Below are 10,706 nucleotides of genomic sequence, written 5' to 3'. Positions count from 1 at the left end.
GAAATGCAATGAAAACTTCCAAACCCATTCTATGAGGCCAGCATAATCTTATTCCATAAAAGACAAAGACCACTAAAAGGGAGAAATATAGAACAATATCCCTGATAAACAAGAATGCAAAAAGTCTCAGCATGATACTAGAAAATTGAATCTAACAGTGAATTAAAGAATTATTCAGCACGATCAAGGGAGATTTATACCTGGGCTTCAGTGATGGTTCAATATTGACAAATCAATCAACATGATACACAACATTAATAAAAGAAAGGATAAGAATTATTTGATGCTTTCAATAGATACAGAAAAAAACCTTTAACAAAATATAGCATCTATTCTTGATAAAAGCCCTTGACAAAGTAGGGATAGCGGGAACATACCGCAACATCATAAAGGTCATATAGAAAAGACCCACAGCTAATACCACCCTCAGTGGGGAAAAGCTTAGATCTTTTCCTCTAAGGTCAGGAACAAGATAGGGATGTCCACTCTCACTACTGTTGTTCAACATAGTACTGGAAGTCAAAGCCTCAGCAGACAACATAAAGAAATAAAAAACATCCAGATTGGCAAGGAAGAAGTCAATCTTTATTATTTGCAGATTACATGATACTCTATGTAGAAAAACTTAAAGACTCCACCAAAAAAATTGCTACAAAAAATACATGAGTTCAGCATCATCACAGGATATAACATCAATGCAGAGAAATATGTTACATTTCTATATAGTAATAATGAAGCAAGAGAAAAAGGTGAAAGAACCAATCCCAATTAAAATAGCATCAAAAATCATAAGATATTTAGGAACAAACCTAACCAAAGAGGTAAAAGATCTGAGCCCTGAAAACTACAGAATACTTACAAAGAAAATTGAAGAGGAGATAAGGAAATGGGAAAAATTCAATGCTCATGGATTGGAAGAAGGAATATTGTTAAAATGTGTATACAACCCATAACAATCTACGCATTTAATGCAATTCCTATCAAAATACCAAAATCAGTTGGGACGCTTGGGTAGCTCAGTTGGTTAAGTGTTAGACTCTTGCTTTAAGCTTAAATCATGATCTCAGGGACCGGGGATCAAGCCCTAAGTCAGGCTCTGCACTCAATGTGGATTCTGCTGCCAATTTTCTCTCCCTTTGTCCATCCTGCTCATTCTCTCTCTCTCTCTCTCTCTCTCTCTCTGGCAAATATATCTTAAAAAATACTGACAGCATTTTTCACAAAACTAGAACAAACATAAAATTTGTATAGAAGCACAAAAGACCCCAAGTAGACAAGCAATCCTGAAAAAGAAAAGAAAAACAGGAGACATCACGATTCCAGACATCAAACTATATTACAAAGCTGTAGTCATCAAAAAAGTATGGTACTGGCACAAAAACAGATACATAGCTCGATGGAACAAAATAGAAAACCCAGTAATGGACCAACTACTATATGATCAACTTATCTTTGATAAAGCAGGAAAAAATATCCAGTGGGAAAAGGACACTCTCTTTAACAAATGGTGTTGGGAAAACTGGAAAGCAACATGCAGAAGAATGAAACTGGACCACCTTCTTGCAGCATACACAAAAATAAATTCAAAATGAATGAAAGACCAATATGTAAGACAGGAAACCATCAAAATCCTAGAGGAAATCACATACAGTAACCTGTTTGACCTTGGCCTTAGCAATCTCTTACTAGACACATCGTCAGAGGCAAGAGAAACAAAATAAAAAATGAACTATTGGGAATTTATCAAGATAAAAATCTTCTACACAAGTAAGGAAACAATGAACAAAACTAAAATGCAACCTATGGAATAGTAAAACATATTTGAAAATGACATATATGATAAAGTGTTAGTATCCAAAATCTATAAAGAATTTATCAAATTCAACACCCAAAAAACAAATAATCAGTTAAGAAATGGACAGAATACATGAACAGACATTTTTCCCAACAAGACACCTTGATGGCCAACAGAAGCATGAAAAGATGATCAACATTACTCATCATCAGGGAAATACAAATCAAAACAAAAATAAGATATTATTGGGGCGCCTGGGTGGCTCAGTGGGTTAAAGCCTCTGCCTTCAGCCCAGGTCATGATCCCAGGGTCCTGGGATAGAGCCCCGCAATCAGGCTCTCTGCTCAGCAGGGAGCCTGCTTCCTCCTCTCTCTCTCCCTGCTGCTCTGCCTCCTTGTGATCTCTGTATGTCAGATAAATAAATAAAATCTGTAAAAAAAAAAGATATTATTTCATACCTGTCAGAATGGCTAAAATTAGCAACACAGGAAGCAGTGGATGTTGGTATGAATGCTGAGAAAGGGGAACTGTCTTACACTATTACTGAGAATGGAAACTGGGGAAGCCGTTCTGTATGGGGTTTCCTCAACAAGTTAAAACAGTATGGAGGTTGCTCAACAAGTTAAAAAGAGAACTTCTCTGTGATCCAGCAATTTCCCTAGTAGATATTCATCCAAAGGATAAAAAAGTATAGATCTGAAGGGGTACATCTGGGTGTTTATAGTAGATAATCAACAATAGCCAAACTATGGAAAGTGCCCAAGTGTCCAGTGACTGATGAATGTTTACAGAAGTTGTGTATATATACAAATGAATGTTGTTTAGCAATGAGAAAGAATGAAATCTTGCCATTTGCTATGACATGGGTGGAACTAAGTGTATTATGCTAAGTAAAATAAGCCAGAGAAAAAGAAAAAAATGCCATATGATTTCACTGATATAAGGAATTTAGAAAACAAAACAGATGAAAATATGTAAAGGGGGGAAAAAACGGGTGAAACAAACCATAAGAGACTCTTAATGATTAAGAGCAAATGGACTGGAGGGAGGTGGATGTACTAAATGGGTACTAAGGAGGGCACTTGTTATGATGAGCACTGCTTGTTATATGTAAGCAATAAATCACTGAATTCTATTCCTGAAATCCTTATTAAACTATATGTTAATGAATTAGATTTTAAATACAAATTTGGAAAAAATATATAAAATAAGGAATAGTGAAATACAAATAAACTTTATTTAAAAATAACAAAAAATAGTCTGTTTCACTGTTTACCACACTCCTTCTTCCCCCATGTTCATTTGTCTCATTTTTAAAATTCCATATATGAGTAAAACATTATGGTATTTCTCTTACTCTGGCTGACTTATTTTGCTTAGCATATTACTTTCTACCTTCATCTGTCTTGGCAAATGGAAAGATTTCATTTTGAGTAATATTCAGTTGCATACACACATCACATTTTCTTTACCCACATTTTTTTTACTCACCAACTGATGGACATTTAGGCTCTTTCCATAATATGGATATTGTAGATGATGCTGCTTTAAACATTGGGGTGCATGTGCCCCTTTGAATCAGTATTTTGTTATCCTTTGGGAAAATAACTAGTAGTGCAATTTTCTGGTTGTATGGATAGGAACAGGACAGGGATGCACATTCTCACCATATTTATCTAACAGTGTACTGAAAGCCCTAGCCTCACGAATCAGACAACAAAGAAATAAAAGGGATCCAAATTGGCAAGGAAAAAGTCAAGCTTTCACTATTTGCAGATGACATGAAAGTCTATATAAAAAACCCAAAAGACTCTACCAAAAAATTGTTACAACTAATACAAAAATTCAGTAAATTCACAGGATACAAAATCAACATACAGATATCTGGTGCATTTCTATAAGCCAATAATGAAATAGCAGAAAGAGAAATCAAGGAATCTATCTCATTTACAATTGTACCAGAAAGTATAAGATACCTAGGAATTAATCTAACCAAAGAGGTAAAATATCTGTACTCTGAAAATTATAGAACACTTAATGAAGGAAATTGAAAGTGACCAAAAGAAATTGAAAAATATTCTATGATCATGAATTGGAAGAACAAATATTCATAAAAAGTCTGTAGTACCAAAAGAAATCTTCACATTTAATGAAATCCTTATCAAAATACCACCAGCGTTTTTCACAGAGCTAGAACAAACCATGTTAAGATTTATACGGAACAACAAAAGTTGCCAAATACCAGAGCCACCTTTGCAAAAGCAAAGCAAAGCTGGAAGTATCAGAATTCTTGATTTCAAGCTATATTGCAAAGCTGTAATCATTAAGACAGTATGGTACTAGCACAAAAACAAACACAATGGAACAGAATAGAAAACACAGAAATGGACCCATAAATAAATTGTCATTTAATCTTTGACAAAGCAGCAAAGAATATCCAGTGGAAAAGACAATTTCTTCAATAAATGGTTTTGTGAATACTGAACAGCAACATACAGAAGAATGAAACTGAACAAAAATAAATTTGAAATGGATGAAAGACCTAATTCTAAGAGAGGAAACCATCAAAATCCTAGAGGGTAACACAAGCTGCAACCTGTTTGACCATGGCCATATCAACTTTTTTTTTTTTTTTTTTGAGAAAGAGAGAGAGTGAGCTGGGATGCAGAGGGAGAGGGAAAGAGAGAATCTTAAGCAGGTTCCATGCCCAACATGGAGCCCAACACAGGGTTCAATCTCATGACCCTGAGATCATGGCCTGAGCCAAAATCAGGACTCAGATGCTTAACTGACTGAGCCACCCAGGTACCTTAGCAACTTCTTACTAGACATGTCTACTGAGGCAAGGGTAACAAAAGCAAAAATGAACTATTGGGACTTCATCAAGATAAAATTTCTGGACATCAAATGAAACAATCAACAAAACTGAAAGACATCCTATGGAATGGGAAAATATGCTTGCAAGTGACATATCTGATAAAGGGTTAGTATCCAAAATCTGTAAAGAATTTATCAAACTCAACTCTAGAAAAAAAAATAATCCAGCTAAGAAATGGGTGAAAGACAAAAATAGACATTTTTCCAAAGAGGGCACAACAGATAGCTAACAGATACATGAAAAGATGCTCAACTATACTCATCATCAGGGAAATAAAAATTAAAACTACAGTGAAATAACACCTCACACCTGTCAGAATGGCCAAAATTAACAGGACAATAAACAAAAGGAAGAAAGTGGAACCTTCTTACACTGTTGATGGGAATGCAAACTGGTGTAGACATTCTGAAAAGTAGTAAGGAGGTTCCTTAAAATATTAAAATGCAACTACGTTTTGACCCAGCAATTGCAGTACCAGGTATTTACTCAAAGAACTTATCAAAATCAGTGCCCCAGAAATGAATAATCTAGCAAATGGGGAGTAGACATGAATGGGCATTTTCCCAGAGAAGACATACAGATGACCAACAGACTTATGAAAAGGTTCTCAGTACCACAATCATTAGGAAAGTACAAATCAAAACTATGATGAGAGATCTCCTTGCACCTGTCCAAATGGCTAAAATCAACAACACAAGAAACAACAGGTGTTTGTGATGTTGTGAAGAAAGGGGAACACTCTTGTACTGTTGGCTGAAATGAGAAATGGTGCAGAAACTGTAGAAAAGAGTATGGAGGTTCCTCAAAGTTAAAAATAGAACCACCCTATGGCATAGCAGTTGCACTACTAGGTTTTTACACCACAGATACAAAAGTACTAATTTGAAGGGGCACATGCACTCTGATGTTCATAGCAGTATTATCAACAATGGCCAAAGTATGGTAAAAGCCCAAATGTCCATTGACTGATGAATGGATAAAGAAGAAGAGGTATATGTAAAAAAAAAAAAGATATTATTGTATACATGTATATGTATACATATATGTATACATATACATATATGCATACATGTATACATATGTATATATGTATATGTATGTATACATGTATGCACATATGTATATGTACATATGTTATATGTATACATATATGCATATGTATATATATATATACACATATACATATATATGTATATATATAATATTAGTCAGCCATTAAAAAGAATGAAATCTTGCCATTTGCAATGACATAGAAGGAGCTAAAGAATTTATTGTTATGCAAAATAAGTCAGAGAAAGACAAATACCATGAACATAGGGGAAGGGAAAAAGAGAGAGAGAAGCAAACCATAAGAGACTCTTAAATATAGAAAACTATAGAGGGTTGCTGGAGAGGAGCTGGGCTGGGCTGGGTTAAATGTGTGGTGGATATTCAGTAGGACAATTATTGTTTTGAGCACTGGGTATTAGATGTAAAATGAACACTACATTTTACTCCTGAAACCAATATACTATATGTTAAATAACTAGAATTTAAATCTTAAAAATTGATAAAAAGAAAATAAAGGATGACTTTAAATGAAAAAAATTAAAGTTTTACCCACACATATATAAATGCCTGAAACATATATTCTTTAGTTTTGCCTTTTTGAAAGTATTATTTTAAAATGGTATCATACTGTAATAGTCTTCTATGACTTGGTTCCTTTATTCAACATAATTTTTACATGATCCACCCATATTATGCATCCTTACTGTGTCACTACAACAATTTATTAATCCATTCTCCTATCAAATAACAAGTGGCTTACATAATGTCACATAAATATTCTTGTTTATGTATGCTAGTATACCTGTTTAAGAATTTATCTAAAACATATGTCTAGATCGAATAGGTGGGCTGTTGGATATGCATCTGTTCAATTTTGAATCTAAAAGTTTTATCCAACATAAGCATATTGATTTACACTCCCACCAGCTCTATATAAAAGTTCTTATTCCTCCATTTGGGGCTACAAGGCTTGATTGTACCAAGCTCCTTGGTGTAAACTAATCTTGTTGTAATAAAGTACATATTGTTAGAATATATACATAATATCATATTAAATTGATATAATATAATGAGTTTTAGCATCTTTTATATAGGTTTACTTGCCTTTATATCTCCTCTGAAATGGTAAACATCTATTTTAAAATAGTTTCTCTTATAAAATAAAACAAAATAAAATAAAATAAAATAAATATGTTGTTCTGAGAAGGGATCCATTGGCTTTACCAGACTGCCAAAGAGCCCATCAAGCAAACAGGGGTTGAGAACCACTGATCTAAAGGGTAACAAATAGTGCTACATGAAATACCTTTTTCTCCACTCACTAATGATAACTATTATTTTTATTCTGATATTTCAGCTAAATTGAATCATGATAAGAATTTATTCTCTTCTTATTTCTAGAACTTTTTCTTCCATAGCCTCTAACATTGCTAACCCCCTACAACTTGTCGATCTCTCCTCCACTGGCCTACATGATATTGCAACACTCTGATTCTCATATTTCTCTAGTTTTTCCTCCTCAGTCTCTTACATAAACTTCTCATGCATCATCCCATTCTTCAGCTTTGGAACCTCAGAGTGATCTTTGACTTTTTCATCCTCTGCAAAACCAATGCCAAATCAGTTTCCAAGACCTGTTAATTTTTTTAAATTAATTATGTCTCTCATAAATATCTCTTATTCTCATTGCCTTATTCCAGATCCTCAGTGCCTGGATCTGAGACTACTACAACAGTGTCCTAACTGGTGTCCTTCACCTTAGTCTCTCTCCCTTCCAATCTATTCAACATAGCATTTCCAGAATACTGTTTCTAATGACAGTTTGATTAGACAATTCCCCCTGTTTAACTTTGCCTTCAAGTACTTCTTCAGTGTAAAACTGGTTTGTCTTTAAGTTCTTATCAGGTTCTTTGATGTAAGCAGAAAAATTGACTGGTTAACTGAAGAAAGAAAGATAGAATGAAAGAAAGATAAAGACGAAAGAAAAAGAAAGGAAGAAAGAAAGAAAGAAAGAGAAAGGAAATCACTACTGAAGGGACATAGGATAGCTGACATAATTGAAGGACCAGTCAGAGAGCCAGGCTTAGAAGGAACATAAACTAGGAAAGATCCAAAACTGCAAGTAGGAGAAGAAAATAGTTGAACCACGCAACTCAATTTCTTTCATTATTTTACTCTGCTCAAAACCCAATGTCAAGGAGAATATTGAACAGACTTAGCTTGGTTTACATGTCCACATTTTAACTGTGGAGGTCAAGTCACTGGTTTACATATTTATCAAGACCAAGCGTGAAAATGAACTTTTGGGACTTCATCAAGATCAAAAGCTTCTGTACAGCAAAGGAAACAGTCAACAAAACAAAGAGGCAACCCACGGAATGGGAGAAGATATTTGCAAATGACAGTACAGACAAAAGGTTGATATTCAGGATCTATAAAGAACTCAAACTCAACACACACAAAACAGACAATCATATAAAAAATGGGCAGAAGATAAGAACAGACACTTCTCCAATGAAGACATACCAATGGCTATCAGACACATGAAAAAATGTTCATCATCACTAGCCATCAGGGAGATTCTAATCATAACCACATTGAGATACCACCTGACACCAGTTAGAATGGCCAAAATTAGTAAGACAGGATACAACATGTGTTGGAGGGGATGTGGAGAAAGGGGAACCCTCTTCCACTGTTGGTGGGAATGCAAGTTGGTGCAGCCTCTTTGGAGAACAGTGTGGAGATTCCTCAAGAAATTAAAAATAAAGCTTCCCTATGACCTTGCAATTGCACTACTGGGTATTTACCCCAAAGATGTAATGAAAAGAAGTGCCATGTGTACCCCAATGTTTATAGCAGCAATGGCCACGGTCGCCAAACTGTGAAAAGAACCAAGATGTCCTTCAACAGACAAATGGATAAGGAAGATGTGGTTCATATACACTATGGAGTAGTATGCCTCCATCAGAAATGATGAATACCCAATTTTTGTAGCAACATGGATGGGACTGGAAGAGATTATGCTGAGTGAAATAAGTAAAGCAGAGAGAGTCAATTATCATATGGTTTCACTTATTTGTGGAGCATAACAAATAGCATGGAGGATAAGGGGAGATGGAGAGGAGAAGGGAGTTGGGGAAAATTGGAAGGGGAGGTGAACCATGAGAGACTATGGACACTGAAAACAATCTGAGGGTTTTGAAGCGGCAGGGGGTGGGAGGTTGGGGGAACCAGGTGGTGGGTATTATAGAGGGCATAGACTGCATGGAGCACTGGGTGTGGTGCAAAAACAATGAATACTGTTACGCTGAAAAGAAATAAAAAAATCATAAACAAGACTATCCATGCTAGAAGAAAACTAATTACACCATAGAATTTCTGAAAGACAGAATGTTTTCTGGACAGCCCTACATAATAGATGTCCACTACAAAGGTTCTTCTTTTATATAGCCCTGACATCTTTCTAGACTTCTGTCTCTCTCCTTTCATATATGCTCAATGCTTCAGCCAAATTACTCCACTTACCTTTTAATTGGTTGTTTTTAGTACTTTTTATTTCACACCATTCTTTCCCCTAGGGAAGTCTTAGTTTTTTTTCTCTTCTTCTGTTGAAATTCCATTTACCCTTTAAGACTTAAATCAAACATCTGTAAAGCCTATCTAACAGGATTAAGACAAAAATTATCTCTCAGTTTGTGACCTTTATTAGTACAACTTTAGAGCAGTTATCTCATACTATTTGTATTGTAATTATGTTTGAACAAATTTTATCTCTCCTACTAGAATATATTCTCAGTGAGGATAGAGAATCACAATATTCACCACATGCTTTGCATATACTAGGTATTCAATAAATACTTTTGTAAAGAGCAAATAAATTAGTGAGTGAAAAATGAATGTAAATCTATAGTTTTGGGTTCCTGGAATTGTACCACCAAAATCATACTGCATTTAGAAATATAAAATTTGTGCATCTATCGTAAGTATAATAGAGATATTTTAAATTTAGCCAATAGACGAGTGTGTTTTAATAAGTACAAACACATCTATTTGAATGATTATATTTTTCTTAGTGAATGAACTTTCTCCCCCCAAATCTACCAGTTATTTTACTGTCATTTTTAAAAACTGAAGAGCAGTTCTAAAGAATTTCACTGCATTTAAGAATCTAGGGGTGTTTGTTTGTTTGTTTGTTTCTTTGTTTTGTTTCTTCAATTCCACATATAAGTGAAATAATATGGTATTTTTTTTTCTTTGACTTCACCTAGGATAATACCCTCTCTGTTCATCCATGTTGCTGCAAATGGCAAGATCTCATTCTTTTTTATGGCCACAAATAAACAAACAGAATCTTAAATACAAGGTATGAACTCGTGGTTGCCAGAGGGGAGGCAGGTTGAGGGATGTATGAAATAGACAAAGGGGATTAAGAGGTACAAACTTGCAGTTATAAATAAAGTAAGTCATGGAGATGAAAAGTATAACATAGGAAATATAGTCAATAAGATTGTAATAACATTTGGTGACAGATGGTGACTGTATTTTTATCACAGTGAGTACTGAGTAATGTATAGAATTGATGAATCATTATGTTTTTCTGAAAATAATACAATCTGTGTATTACTGTTTCAATTCAACAAAAATAAATTATAAATTTAAAAATTTATTTAACTAGAAGTATTTCAAAACCATCCTTTAATTTGGTGAGAATTTGGAATCTCAAAGTTATAGTGTTCTAAATAGTACTCATAAAAACATAAAGATAGCACCTTACTAAAATAATTACAAATATTTTGGTAGTGAAATGTGGGAATGGTGATATGAGTACTTGGCAATACATACCACTGAAAAAAAATTGTAAGTTCTGAATATAACTACTGATTTCTACCTCCATAGCTCAGTCCAGAGCTGTGAATTTTAAACATCTAAACAAATGAGTAAGGCTAAATCAAGTCTTCAAACATGGTTTTACTAAAGTGT

The sequence above is a fragment of the Mustela putorius genome, unplaced genomic scaffold (genome assembly GCF_011764305.1).
Source record: "Mustela putorius furo isolate JIRA1106 unplaced genomic scaffold, ASM1176430v1.1 tig00000870_pilon_pilon_pilon, whole genome shotgun sequence".
NCBI lineage: Eukaryota > Metazoa > Chordata > Mammalia > Carnivora > Mustelidae > Mustela > Mustela putorius.
This window is presented reverse-complemented; position numbering follows the sequence as displayed.